Source organism: Muntiacus reevesi, chromosome 1 (genome assembly GCF_963930625.1).
Source record: "Muntiacus reevesi chromosome 1, mMunRee1.1, whole genome shotgun sequence".
Taxonomy (NCBI): domain Eukaryota; kingdom Metazoa; phylum Chordata; class Mammalia; order Artiodactyla; family Cervidae; genus Muntiacus; species Muntiacus reevesi.
Window position 1 is genome coordinate 70,025,859 of NC_089249.1, and position 15,875 is coordinate 70,041,733.

A 15,875-nucleotide genomic window follows, 5' to 3' on the forward strand; every position below is an offset into this window, starting at 1 on the left:
ATTCTTGCAGAAATTATGACAACAAATATGTATTATTATATGTTCCTAACTTTTGGAGTAATTTATTATGTAGTAAAAGAAAAAACCACTAGAAATTAGAAGGGAATAAATATATAGTTAATGTCTACAAAATTTATGATTGTCACAAACCTGTTTTGTAGACTAGTTATATACATCTATGCTCTCTCTAATCAGCAAAGAAGGCATGACTTACTATAAACATATCAATATAAATCATTATGATTAAAATTTTTTCTTTTTAATTTTATAAATAATAAATGATGTTTGCTATGGTTTTTATTTTTGTTATTATTAGTAGTGTACACCTTTTTCATATTTTTATCAGCCATTTTAATTTCCTCTTCTGTATGTTTTCTTGCAGAATCACCTTGTAGGTTTCCTTTTGCCCTGTACTTTCCTTATTCCAGTGTTCTTTCTGGTTAGATCCTTGTCTTTCCACATGGCTGGTGCCCACCAGGAAATACTAGCCACCCATTTGGAATTTCAGTCTCTAACTGAAAGGAAAATACTGCCCCTTTCTTTCTTGTTCTTTCTGCTCTCCTGAACAATATCTCTTTGCAATGTGCTATGGATTGAACTTCTCGGTGACCCCAAATTCATATTTTAAAACCCCAATCATCAGTGTGATAGTATTTGGAGATGAGGACTTTGTGAGGTAGTTAGGTCATGAGGGTTCCACCTTAATGGTAGGATTAGTGCCCTTATAAGAAGAAATGCAGGAAAGCTTGCTTTTGATAGGGACAGAGTAAAGGGACAAAGTAGGTGATTAAATAATGAATCTCACTAGGGGATTGTAAGTAGAAAAAATATGGGAGATCCTTGTAAATTAAAGATTATCCGAGAAAACAGGTTTGCTTAGCCACGAAACCAAGCAGGCTTGCTTAGTCACAAAACCATGCAACACAAGCATGAGACATGCCCCCAAGCAATAAAACAATGGTGACATGGGACCCACATCCTGCCCAATGAGCTCAGTAAGTTAATGATCTGTAGGATATGCTCTCTGCACACACGAAAAACACTAATTTGTGGACCTAGTTTGACCATGTCAGTCAGTTCAGTTCAGTCGCTCAGTTGTGTCCGACTCTTTGCGACCCCATGAACCACAGCATGCCAGGCCTCCCTGTCCATCACCAACTTCCAGAGTTCACCCAAACCCATGTCCATCGAGTCAGTGATGCCATCTAACCATCTCATCCTCTGTCGTCCCCTTCTCCTCCTGCCCTCAATCTTTCCCAGCATCAAGGTCTTTTCAAATGAGTCAGCTCTTTGCATCAGGTGGCCAAAGTATTGGAGTTTCAGCTTCAGCATCCGTCCTTCCAATGAACATCCAGGACTGATCTCCTTTAGGATGGACTGGCTGGATCTCCTTGCAGTCCAAGGGACTCTCAAGAGTCTTCTCCAACACCACAGTTCAAAAGCATCAATTATTTGGTGCTCAGCTTTCTTTATAGTCAACTCTCACATCCGTACATGACCACTGGAAAAACCATAGCCTTGACCAGACGGACCAGAAAACTCCCCTGCCAAACCTGGAAGAGAAGCTATTGATAGAAGCATGACATCTACTCAAGAATGAACAAGAAGTTCTCCCCCTGCCCTGATTTTCCTTTCATTATAAAACTGTAGTGCAGTAAGTTCTTGGGACAAAGCTTTTCTTGCCTGTCTACCTGTAAGCCTCACAAGCATCCTGTTCTAATAAATCACTTATCTATCACTTTGCCTCTCACTGAATTCTTGCTGCATTGAGACACAAATGGTTGTGTTATCAGAGCTCTTTGGAGCCCTGGAAACGACACCAAGTGGTTTCACCTTCTCCTTCTGCTGTCTGTTGTGTGAGGCCACAACAAGAAGTTGGCAGATTCTAAGCCAAGAAGAGAGTTTCATTAAGAACCAGACTATGCTAGTACCCTGATCTCAGACTTCCAGCCCCCAGAATCGTGAGAATATAAATTGTTATTTAAGCCACCCAGTCTCTGGTAATTTGTTATAGCAGCTTGAGCTAAGGCACTGTGATTATCATAAACTTTGGGCCACCCGAGTATTCCTGTAATAGAACCCATTTCTTCCAGTATTTCAAGAGACTTTGTTCTCATTGTCTTATTCTACACCTAAGGTAGGTGGACCATTTCGGTGGTCTGTCATGACATTTACCATCTTTTCAATATCCACATCCTCTTTAATGTCAGAAGCAGCTCTAGAAGGAGGCTGAGCCAGGGCTTCTGGCTGGTGCTTTTCCTCTGGGTCTGGAGACCACACCCTGGCATCAGAGTCAGACTTAATTTCAATCTACCATTTAACTGTCTATGTAACTCTAAGTAAACTAACCAAACTCTCTTAGGCACAGATTCTTTGGCTAATATGAAGACAGGATGAAATATCTGCCTTGCTTTACCATCTGAGCCACCAGGGAAGTCCATTTGCCTTGCTATAATTAAATAAAATAGCAAATGTAGATTATCTCATGAAGTACTTGACACACAGTAGGTGGGATCTCAGTAAGATTTGCTTATTTCTATAATTCTACACTTGGACTTAGAGTGACCACTAGAACCTTTCTTATCATGACTCCTCCTCAGGGGACTGCAAAGTTCCTACAGATGACTAACTGTGTTTCTTGGCACTACCTCTAAATATTTCCTCCAGGTATTCTGTCCGCTTGTGGTATGTAAAGGACTGAATCACACTTCTTTTCCTGTCAGGGTTACTGCCCTTCAGATGGAGGAGGATAATGTGATGCAGGATTCATTCTGCAGACACTTTTTGGAAAGTCGGTGTGAGCCAGCTATGACAGGGAATTCCGTCACCTCCAAAGATAGAAATCTTAATGTCCTGGAGGCTACTGGTGACTCACGTGATCTGGGAGAAAGTTAAATTTAGAGGGTGCATTGGTTCCCTCTGTTGTTACAATGGAGAAATTACAGCCTCTGAGGCCCTAGAACTATGTCACAAAAACTGCAGAAATAGTCTCCCAAACTCAGAGTGAAAGAGATAGAGAGTTTTGTTTCTTGTTTTATTTCCACCCCCCAGGTTGTAAAACAGGTGGCTGAGAGGGACAGCTGATTCACCCACTGGGTCTGATCACAGGAGCACTGTCCTTGGCCAAATGGCACAAGAGAGCTAGGCAGGTTCTCTGATGCTGGAGCTGCAGCAGCAGAGCCCGAGGAGGGGTAGAGTGACTTGGGGAAAAAAACTCATCTGCGATCAAAAAGGAGAGATTGTTTTGAGAAAATATGGAAACTAAACTTTATAGAGGGCTTATTGTGAGCTGTTACATCATGAGGGCTCTTTGATAAACAGTAGTTCTTCAAAAATTGTACAAAATTACTGCTTCCTGTCTACAAGCCTACATCACCCTTTGCAGTTATCTTCTCAAAGAAAGCAGGGCAAAACTTAACAGAGATGGTTTTTCCTTCAAGCTACCTTGGGGTCAAAAACCCAAAAGAATAAATTGAAGGGGTGTAAAAGGAGAGAGAGAGTAACTCAGCTATGCCTATGGGTAGGTATGCCTTTTCCAACTCTCATTCTTGGCAGGATAAAACAAAGTACTATGCTTGAAAAGAGTTTCAAAGCTATAAAACAGGTATTATCATTATTTTCCCTTAGAAAAGAAAGCAGTAAAACTGGAGAAGTCACAAATAGATCATGTAAGTCTCCAACCCACTTTTGTATGAAAAGTGGGTGCTTAATAATACAGGTGGGTCTAAATAACAGAAACACTTATTACTCAAGCATCAGTGAAAATCAGTCTAGTCTTGGCCTTAAGACCAAGAGAGATAGAATATTCTAGAGAGAGGACTGTGAGCCCAAATCCAGAAAGGCAGAAAAGCCAGGTAGCTTGAAAGCATTCATTCATTTTTTCCTGACTTCAATAAATATTTATAAAGAACTACTACAATTTTTGGACAAAGAACTCAGAGTCTGGTGAAGGAAACACATAAGATTTAAGAAAAATAAATACAAGTGATGAACTGTGCTTAGAACATAAGAAAAAGCTCATTATTTAAGACTGGGGAAAGATGAGATAATGCTTGTGGGAAAGCGATCTAGTAAACTGAAAAACACAGATGACCCCACACTTTCCCATTAAGGTGGTGTGATATCATCATCCCAAGAGGGAAGGGGAAAGAGGTGGAAATTGAAAGAGAAAATAACTTCAGTGAAATGTATTGAGAAGGAGGATGGCACTAAGCTTCTCTAGATTCAAAAGTGGGTTTAAATGGAATGGTACGTAGTTGTCCTGCAGTGATCAGAGCAGGGCAGAGGTTCCAGGACCCCGGTAGATACCAAAATCATGGATGTGCAAGTGCCTCATATAAAATTCTACAGCCCCAAGGACCTTCCATATTGCAGATTCCCCATTCTTAGATTCAACCAAACCCAGAGAAGACTGAAAATCCTGAATATGAAACTGTGAATGTGGAGGGTACAGTGTATTTTGAAAGTAGATTTGACACTGGATTTTTGATAATGTTTAGGAGGCAGTTCTGCATTATATACACTGTTGAGGAAAAGACCAAGTAAGAGGTGGGGGTATGCCTCAATGTCACTCTTGTCAACCGGCCCCAGCATCTAATTGTCTTGAAAAAAAATTTTTACCTGGGAATGCCAAGTCAACACTTTACTAATATCTCAAGCTTAATATATTTAAAACTGTACCCCTGATCTTTCTTCCCAGTCAGCTCCAAAACCCTGGAGTTATCCTTTGATTTTTATCTTTCTCCCATCTTCAAAATACCCATGGAATTCTCCAGGCCAGAATCCTGGAGTGGGTAGCCATTTCCTTCTCCAGGGGATCCTCCCAACCCAGGGATCAAACCCAGGTCTCCCACATTGCAGGTGGATTCTTTACCAACTGAGCTAGCAAGGAGTGCCCTTCAAAATATACTCAACCACTTTTTTTTTAAAGCCAAGTTCTAATTACCAGCCTGGTCTAAGCTTCCATCACTTCTTGCCTAGATCATTGAAATGACCTCCTAACTGGTCTTCCTGCTTCCACGCTTGTCCTTCTACAGTCTCCTCTCAACACTCTCAGGCCATTCATGTCCCTATCTTCCTTTCCTCACTCTCTCTCCCAGCTCCAACTCTCACAACAGCCGTCTTTGCAGACAGTGACATTTATGTGATGCCAACGTCTTGTGGGAGTGTTGAACAGTGAAAAGAAAATCAGCTAAACCAAGGAAAATCAAAGGCCTTGATGATCCAGAAATTTCATGAACAGTTATATATAATTAAGAATTGTCTCTAGATTCAAAACTACTGTGTTTATATTCTTGATCCTGAAGTAATAAAAATCATAACAGAGAGATATAAATCATCACTTGTTTTACTTAGTATCACAAATTGCCTTAATTACTAATTTGCACTGAGCTGCATTATTATTGCTTCAAGTGCTAATAGTCTTTCCTCTAAAATCTTAAGACTTTACTTATGAATTATTATCCTGGTTCTTACAGTTTGAGCAAATTTCATTAAACTTTTTGCTTCATGGGTTCATATCTGATATTAAACTGCTGATCCTTGCTAAATTACCATGTCTGTATATGGGTACTATATATTTTAATGTTTTATCTTTTAATACAATTTTATATCATACTTATTCTTTTGGAAAGAAATGAATGCAGAGTAAAAGCAGTTTGAAGTTTCTTTCTTTCTTTTTTTCCCCCTTGGTTAATCTTGAACTGTATTATAACATGAAACACATTGATGAGATATTGGCAAAGAAACCTAATTGGTGTCTAGTGGAAAAAGATAGATTCTATTCTATTAATATCTACACCCATCTCTTCCCTGATAACTCAGTTGGTAAAGAATCCGCCTGCAATGTAGGAGACCCCGGTTGGATTCCTGGGCCGGGAAGACCCATTGGAGAAGGGATAGGCTACCAACTCATATTCTTGGGCTTATCTTGTGGCTCAGCTGGTAAAGAATCCACCTGCAATGCGGGAGACCTGGGTTCGAACTTTGGGACCCCTGGATTGGGACACGACTGAGCAACTTTCACTTCACGGCACACCTATCTCAATCCTAACAAGGAACAGCAACAATTCTTCAATGTGATAAGGATGGGTGAAGAACAAGGAGAACATTTTCCTTTTCCCCAAAGTGGATCTTGCTCCTTTCTTACTAAAGTGTTCAACCTCTCTTCACATGGTAGCTGGGCATGACGTTCAGTCCATTACATAGTGCATTAACAGAGCCTACCTTAGAAAGTCAGAAAGGAAAAAACACTAAACTTTTCTAGTTGGAGGATGTGGGGTTGGAGGAAGGGTAGATTTGGCAAATTCTTAAAAATAAAAATCCATAAATTAGCAAATGAAATTTCTCAAGAAGATAGTGTCTCTAATATGTTTAGTATTCATCATCTAAAGTCTCTGTCCAGCAAGTATGTAACAAACCTCAGCAGAATTCCCAGTTGGGTAATACCATTTATTTGTAGATGATGTATTAAGACATCCAGGGTGATGGTTGAAAGCATAAGCTTTGGAGTTGAATTGTCTTGCTCCTAACCCTGGATTCACTACTTTGCCATCATGTGTGTGATCTCAGTCAAGTGACTTCTCCTGACTAAACTTTCAATTCTTCAATTGTAAAACATCATTTGGTTACTATGGAGACTAAAAGAAATACTGTGTTTAAAGTGGTTGCCAAAGAATAAGCACTCAATAGATGTTAGCTATTCTTCTCTGGATTTTGACTTATTTACCATGTGACCCCTCAGACTGCCTCGGAGAATCAGATTGAAGAACTCAAACTGTCTTACTGGTTGGGGACCTACAGATGGTGCTATGACCTCATCTGCTCTATTTTCTAGGACAGTGGTAAGCATTGATCAGGAACCCCTCAGCAAGATCCAGTGAGTAAGGATGCCAGCTGGAACAGCAGATGAAGTAGAAGGCAAGAAACTGAACTGACGCAGTGGAAAAATTCTTCTCTTTTATCTTTGAGCCTCATCTTGGACTGTTTTCTCTGGAATTTAGCCAGTGTGTTTTATTGAATGAGTAGACTTGATGCCTCCAAACCCCTCCTCTCCCCAAGTGATCATGAACCCAAGACATTACCCTTAAAACTATCTTCTTTTTAATGCTAGTGGTAAATAATCAGCCTATTAATGCAGAAGATACAGGTTCAATCCCTGGGTCAGGAAGATCCCCTGGAGAAGGAAATGGCAACCCACTCCAGTATTCTTGCCTGGAAAATTCTATGGACAGAGGAGCGTACAAGCTACAGTCCATGGGATTGCAAAGAGTTGGACATGACTGAGTGCACACACACACACACACACACACACACACACACACTATGATTTTAACTTGATACATTGACCCTGTCAGAAAACTATGTTCTCCAAAAAATTTTTCAAGACATGAAATCTTCATTAGTTGCTGCATGCGTGCATGCCAAGTCGCTTCAATCATGTCCAACTCTTGGCAACCCTATGGACAGTAGCCTGCCAGGTCTCTCTGTCCGTGAGATTCTCCAGGCAGGAATACTACTTGGTTGCCATAGCCGCTTTCCACAGCTTTTACCAAAAGCAAGAATTATTTTTAGTCTTCTGATTGTTGTTACTACCAAGACTAGACAAAATTCAATGGTGGCTCAGTGGTAAAGACTCTGTCTGCCAACGCAGGAGACGCATGTTCCATCCCTGGTCAGGAAGATCCCACATGCCGTGGAGCAACTAAGCTGGAATGCCACAGCCACCACGCCTGCACTCTGGAGTCAGGGAGCCGCAACCCCAGAGCCCGTGTGATGCAACTAACGAATGAAGCCCGGGCATCTGTACGCAGCCTGTGCTCCACGACAGGAGAAGCCACCCCAGTGGGAAGCCTGTGCGCCAAGATGGCAGAGTAGCCCCCACTTGCCTCAAACAGAGAGAAGCCAGCACAGCATCGAAGACTCTGCCCCCCCCCAAAATAAACAAATGTATTAAAAATTTCAATGACAAATGATTTTAGTGAATTGTAAAAATTGGTAAAACCGCTGATTCTGAAACAAACACTATTCAGTTAGGCAACTTTCTATAAGTTTTTACCTTTATATCAAAACAACTTAAACTTTTAGACATAGGGTTTTTGCACCTAAGATTTTCTGTATTAGTCTTCTGTATAAAGAGAAAATCTAAGGGAAGATATTTTCTGTGTGTGTATTAACTTTGCACATGTAGTATTGGAGATTAATGATATAATACACCTATACATAAATTAGGCAAAAGATTATGAATATAAAAAAGGGTATGAGAGAAATATGCTAGTGAATCAGCTATAATAAGAAGAAAATATAAAATGGTAGAGTCATGTGAGTTATAAGCTAGTCAGTTCAAGCTTCACAAGAAACCCCTTGGTGAAACTATTGAACAGTAGTGCATTATAGAGCACTAATGTTCAATGTAGACTAGAATGATTCTTTTGGAACTCAGTGCTCCCTAGATTTTTTATTTCACACACAAAAAAAATATCAAGCCATCAGGTATTAAAAATATCATCTTATTACTTGAAAGATGACAGTGAAAATTTTAAGCTATTGTAGCTGTATCATTTGCAACATCATATGGCTTTAAAAGCTTGAAAATGACATTCCCATAAAGCCATCAACTTAAACTGTTGATGAAAAGTACAATGTACTTAATATGGTTTTCACTGATCAGAATAGAAATACATTAAGAGGATGGGAAATGTATTCTGTTGAGGAATAATTACACTCAATATGTTCAGTTAGAAAGTTTATAAAGATATAATTATGTGATTATATATGCTTGGAAATATTCCCCATTCTCTGTTAACAGAAATATAACATCCTAAGTAGAACACTTGGGAGATGTCTTGGTTAGCAGGAAGATGCAATGTGCCAGTTATCAATTTATTGCCTTTGATACAAATCCATCTTTCTTTGGCCTGCTTTGGAATACTATGAACATTTCTGCATTGCCAGCTGTCTCTGTTAATAATATTGAGGGCACTTGGAGGGACTCTCCCAGAGGAGGGGGCTTCTCTCCCTTCTTCTGGAGTCCTTTGTTTTCCACCTCCAGTGTGGCTGCAAGTGACACGAGAGAGGCCTGACAGAAGCACCTTACAGTGAGTTTGTCCAGCGAATTTCTCTTTCTCCCTGTAGACTAAGCTGCAGTGGGTACTGACCAGGTTCTTGGCCTTCCCCAGTTCAGTTCAGTTCAGTTCAGTCCTCAGTCATGTCTGATTCTTTGAGACCATGAACAGCAGCACGTCAGGCTTTCCTGTCCATCACCAACTCCCGGAGTTTGCTCAAACTCATGTCCATCAAGTCGGTTATGCCATCCAACCACCTTATGCTCTGTCGTCTCCTTCTCCTCCCGCCTCCCATCTTTCCTATCATCAAGGTCTTTTTCAATGAGTCAGTTCTTTGCACCAGGTGGCCAAAGTATTGGAGCTTCAACTTCAGTATCAGTCCTCCCAATGAATATTCAGAACGGATTTCCTTTAGAATTGACTGGTTTGCTCTCCTTGCAGTCCAAGGGACTTTCAAGAGTCTTCTCCAACACCACAGTTCAGAAGCATCAATTCTTCGGCACTCAGCTTTCTTTATGGTCCAAGTCTCACATCCATACAGGACTACTGGAAAAACCATAGCTTTGACTAGATGGACCTTTGTTGGCAAAGTAATGTCTCTGCTTTTTAATATGCTGTCTAGGTCGGTCATAGCTTTTCTTCCAAGGAGGAAGCATCCTTTAATTTCATGGCTGCAGTTACCATCTGCAGTGATTTTGGAGCCCAAGAAAATAGTCTATCACTGTTTCCATTGTTTCCCCATCTATTTGCCATGAAGTGATGGGACCAGATGCCATGATCTTCGTTTTTTGAATGTTGAGTTTCAAGCCAGTTTTTTTTCCCTTTCCTCTTTTACATTAATCAAGAGGCTCTTTAGTTCTTCATTTTCTGCATAAGGGTGGTGTCATCTGCATATTTGAGGTTATTGATATTTCTCCCAGCAATCTTGATTCCAGCTTGTGCTTCATCCTGCCGGGATTTTGAATGATGTACCCTTCATATAAGTTAAATAAGCAGGGTGACAATATACAGCCTTGATGTACTCCTTTCCCAATTTGGAACCAGTCCATTGTTCCATGTCAATAGAAATTGACTAGAGGCCAGACAAGAAATCCAGGCAAGGCTTTATTGGGATTCCTGCTGCAACAGAAGAAGAGTGAAACAGACAACATTTTCCCTTGCTTGCTCACTCCCCAGGGGGTGGAGGGCGCAAGCTTGTTCTTTATATGGGGTGAGGGTAAGGGTTTGTCCAGATGTCCCCTGCTTTTACTCCCAACCCCATACTTTTGCTCTTGACTCTTCATAAGTGGGTTTTCCGGTCTCTTTGTATCTTTTGCTCAGAATTTGTCCCAGCTGTGCATGCACAGTTATCTTTAGTCCCATATGGTCTCTTTGTGTTTTGTGGCTGGAGGAGAGGTGTGTCCAGGTGCAAACACTGCAGCTCAGCGGCAAAGGGTCCCAGTCCCCAGCCTGCCCCATGGCCACACTCTCTCCCCCACGATCTGAACCTCAGCCTTGTGTGGTGGGTAGCTCTGCTGAAGTCTTTGCTTCCTCTTTGGACCTTCTTCCTCTCAGCCCTGGAGGTGGAAGTTGCTTCTATCTCCTCTTCTTGTGCTCCTTAGTGTCCTCTCTTAGCCCTTTCAGTTAACTGCCTTTTACCACAGAAATTCTTATGTTAAATTTTGCCTGCTCAAATTACTAGTGTGGTATCTGACCCCTAACTGGATCCTGATTAATAAATGAGATAGGAAGAGGAGGCCAATTGACTGTTGAGGCCAGCCTTTCTCAATCTACTTACCCTGGAAAAAAACCCGGAAATAATTTTCAGGTCCCAAGGAAGCCTTACTTAGAAATTATTAAATCTCTTGTTTATACTACCAGGAAGGTGTAGATAATAATGGCCAATGCTCTATTTAGAAGAAAATGATGATTTTCTGCAGATTTACTTATTTTGACCCACCTACTGCTGTATTTTTTTGTGTAGTTCTCCCTCCCTACAAAGGATCATAACTCTACCACAAATTATTAGTGTAGATAGAGAAAACTTTCCTAATTTTCCAAACTTTTCCCTCTGTTACCTTGACTTTTTTACCTTATCCAACGAGGCCTAAAAGTCTTATAATAAATTCCTAATCTGTGAGATGCTAATGAGGTATACTGTGTGTACTATTTCTTAGTTTTCTCCTATTTAAAACTAAAAATTACTTTATAGCTAGGCTTTCTTGAAAAATTTTGGAATTAAGTTTAGCTTATCTTTTCTTAAATCAATCTTTCTTTTCACAATTTTTTAAAATTCATAAGGAAACAATGAATTTTTGTTGGATAACTGACTTAAACTGAATAAGACTTAATTTTTCCTAAGGTGGCTTAGGTAATTTAGATTAAATAACAGCTATATATTTATTTTAATTAATGCTACCTACATGACATTTTATTAATACTTATTGATGCTATCTACATGACATTTTATTAATACTTATTGAATAGTTAATCTATTTAAATCATAAGCCAAACAAGGTGAATAAAAATCTAGTTAAGATACAAATTTATACAAGAATTAAAAAATATTTTCTTGCTGTTTGCTGTGATCTGGCTTAAATATAAATGCAGCAGTAACAAAATTAACATATATATGACTTTTTGTATTAAAGCATTATTTTTGAAACTACAAGTGCAGAAAAACTTTCTTTAAAAAAATTTTTAAGTTGAAGTATAGTTGATTTAAAATGTTGTGTTAGTTTCAAGCATAAAATTTATTTCTGTAATGTGTAATCCGTGCTAGATTTTTTTTGGCTACACAAATATTTAATTTTCAGTTGAACTTGGAGTGAATTTCATTTTCATTTCATTAAAATCCATTTAAATGGATTTCATTTAAATTTCATTTTAAAATGAAATAAGATCATTTTTTGATCTGTGGTGACCTAGATGGAAAGGAAATCTAAAAATGAGTGGATATATGTATACAAAAAAATGATTCAGTTTTCTATGCAGCAGAAACTAATACAACACCGTAAAGCAACAATACTTCAACAAAAATTTATGTAAAGAATTAAATGAAATAAGATCATTTTTGTCTGTCCTCTTGATGATTGGTATACCAGAAAAAAACATTCTTACCTATGTAAATAGTTGAATACTGCTGCAAAATGTTTATTGTTTTTCTTTCTTTTTTTTAATCTGGCTGTGCCAGGTCTCAGTTGTGGCATGTGGAATCTTTAGTTGCAGCATGTGAACACTTAGTTGTGGCATGTGACATCTAGTTCCCTGACCAGGGATCAAAGCCAGGCCCCCTGCATCAGGAGCTTGAAGTCTCAGCCACTGGACCACCAGGGAATTCCATTACTGTTTTTCTATGAATGGCAAAATCCAAAACTTGTCTAGGGGCAAGACAGTACATCTCATCTTTGGTGTGTGATCAAATCGTAGATCATGAATTTCTTTCTCTTCTATCAAAGCCAAGCACAGAGCATTCAGGAAAAAAAAAGTTTCCTCACCCCAGTCATCCATTTGGATTGGAAGTAGGGAAAAAAAAACAAAACACTGTTCAGTTTTGTTCTCTGTTATTTCCAGGCCATTTTCAGTAAGACTCGAAACTTGCTGGTTTCTTCTAATCCCAAGCAGCAGTGAAAAGTGAAATTTCGCTTTACAATGTGATTTTTTCAAAGACTCAATTTCCTTTTAAACACAAGATCTTGTATTTACAAATTTATATTTACAAATACAAATCTTGTCACTTAAGTTCAGATATTTTCTTCAGGGCCTTACAGAGACTTATTCAGCTTGTTCATGGGATCAAAAATGTCTGCTAAGCACAGTTTATAATAGCCAGGACATGGAAGCAACCTAGATGCCCATCAGCAGACGAATGGATAAGGAAGCTGTGGTACATATACACCATGGAATATTACTGAGCCATTAAAAAGAATTCATTTGAATCAGTTCTAATGAGATGGATGAAACTGGAGCCCATTATACAGAGTGAAGTAAGCCAGAAAGATAAAGAACATTACAGCATACTAACACATATATATGAAATTTAGAAAGATGGTAACAATAACCCTATATGCAAAACAGAAAAAGAGACACAGATGTACAGAACAGACTTTTGGACTCTGAGGGAGAAGGCGAGGGTGGGATGTTTCGAGAGAACAGCATGTATATTATCTATAGTGAAACAGATCACCAGCCCAGGTTGGATGCATGAGACAAGTGCTCGGGCCTGGTACACTGGGAAGACCCAGAGGGATCGGGTGGAGAGGAAGGTGGGAGGGGGTTCGGGATGGGGAATACATGTAAATCCATGGCTGATTCATGTCAATGTATGACAAAACCCACTGCAATGTTGTGAAGTAATTAGCCTCCAACTAATAAAAATAATAAAAAAAGAAAAAGAAAAAAATGACTGCTAAGAACGCTGGTTTCTGTAGTTATTCTTCATCTTCAAAGTACCCAGCAAAAGCTAGCCTCCTATTTTCTTGAAAGCAGTCCTGCAATTCACCTTTCAGTTCAAATCCCCTGTTAAGAAGTCTTACTTTGCCAGCCACCAGATATATGTGGGTAGCAGGACACTTGTGTTCTTTGTCCAGCTTTTTTTTCATAGACTTTTAAACATTTTTGAATGAATAGGTCTCTGTTTAATAAAGTTAAGCATTTTTTTGTAGCATCACCATAAGTTTTTTAAATCATTTCCCAGGGTTTTTCAATAGCACCTCTCTTTGAAGAAGTCAGTCTGCTGTGATAATATCAGGATTTTTTTTTTTTTTTTGTAATAACTAAACGTGAAACCTCTCATGGAACCAGCCATTAATGGGACACTATTCGTTGTACTTGCCTCCAGGATAACCATCTTTTCTAGAAACTAAGACACTCAACATTTCCTGGGTTTTTCTTGCTTTGCTCTACACTTTGCCACAGAAAAGGTTTTCTTAAATATTATCATCATTAAAAAATCTTGCAAATACTACAGAATATTTATTTCTGAGGTCTGTTAACTCATCAACCTGGGTAAAGAAATTCTGCTTCTTCAGTTTCTTATACAAAGTCTCTTCAGTGTTGTGTGACTTGTCATTGCTGTTGATTTGTTGTACTTTTGAGAGTGGAACTTTCTCAGTGTCTCATATTACATGCAGTAGACTAAATAATGGCACCTAAAGATATCCCTGGAAACTGTGAATGTTAACTCTGCTCTGACTTCACATCACCTTCTTCTCTATGTCAACTGCTCTCTTCTCATCTCCCTCTTATAAGAACATGTGACTGCATCACCATACAATATGAGATAATATCCTTATCTTAAAACCATCTGCCACATCTGCAAAGACCATTTTTCCAAATAAAGTAACATTCACAGGTTCTGGGGATCAGAAGTGGACTTGTCTATAGCAGTCAACATGAGCCCACCAAAATGGACTAGGAGAACTTCAAATACCAGTCCATGTGAAAGCCATTGATAATTGCCCTTTACTGTAAAAATGAACTTCTTTTATGTCTTTTATTTTATCAGTGCAGTGAAGTTATTCAGACGACTGTCATTTTCATGATTAACCTCAAGAGAACTTTCCACAAGCCTAGGTCTAAACTGTTTCTCTTTCATCTTATGACTCATCTTTGAAAATCATCACAGGTGATCATTGGTCATGTAAAACATAATTATTAATACAAAATGGAAAGATATAAAAACACAACCAAATGAAAAGATTGCAAGGAATGTGAAGACTTTACAATACAATCTAAAATTTACATACAACAAATAATCCATGTTCTGCAATGTTTACAATAATAGCAAAGCTACATGAACAGCTATGTTGTGGCACACCAAATTTCCTTCTTTAGAATAAAAATTTCCCTGTGATTTTCCATTATACTAGGTAAGTTTACTCACCACTTTTAAGGCAGCTGGTGGCTTGGTGGCTTACAAGAGGAGGTTTGGGGAGGCAAATGGAAAAGAGAGGCTGACGTCATCAGCGTATAATCACCCCATCCATGCAGTACAGTCCTCAGCAATTATCACATTGCAAACTGAGAATGAGCTAACTTAACGAGCATGGTCCTACTATTTGTCACAAAGGCCTCTGAATGAAATTGCTAGCAGGGCTGTTGGGCCACCATCCCTCACTGTAAGCTATAGCACTGAGCAGCACACAACATATAAAAATGGTAAGTTTTCATCCACAGTTTCTTGCTGAACTCACATGTGAGGTTTCCATGGAACCTGACTGTAAACTCTGATTTAGACTTTTTGTGACTACAAGAGTGAAGTAAGCCAAGAACAGATGCTTTTTATTCTTCTTTCTTTAACATACTTATGGGGGTGGTCTTAAGATGGCAGAGGAATAGGATGGGGAGACCACTTTCTCCCCCACAAATTCATCAAAAGAACATTTGAATGCTGAGCGAATTCCACAAAACAACTTCTGAACGCTGGCAGAGGACATCAGGCACCCAGAAAGGCAGCCCATTGTCTTTGAAAGGAGGTAGGACAAAATATAAAAGATAAAAAGAGAGACAAAAGAGTTAGGGACAGAGACCCATCCCGGGAATGGGAGGAGAAGTTTCCAAACACCAGGAGACCCTCTCACTGGCGGGTCTGTGGGGAATTTTGGAATCGCAGAGGGCAACATAACTGGGAGGAAAAATAAATAAATAAAACCCACAGATAACATGCCTAACAGCAACTCCCAGAGGAGAAGTAGCCCAGAGGCTTGCATCCACCACCAGCAAGCGGGGACTGAACAGGGAGGTGTGGGATGCATTGCTTAGGGTAAGGACCGGGCCTGAACGCCCTGAGGACAATCTGAGATAGCAACCCGAGCTGTGGGAAAGCCAGAGAGA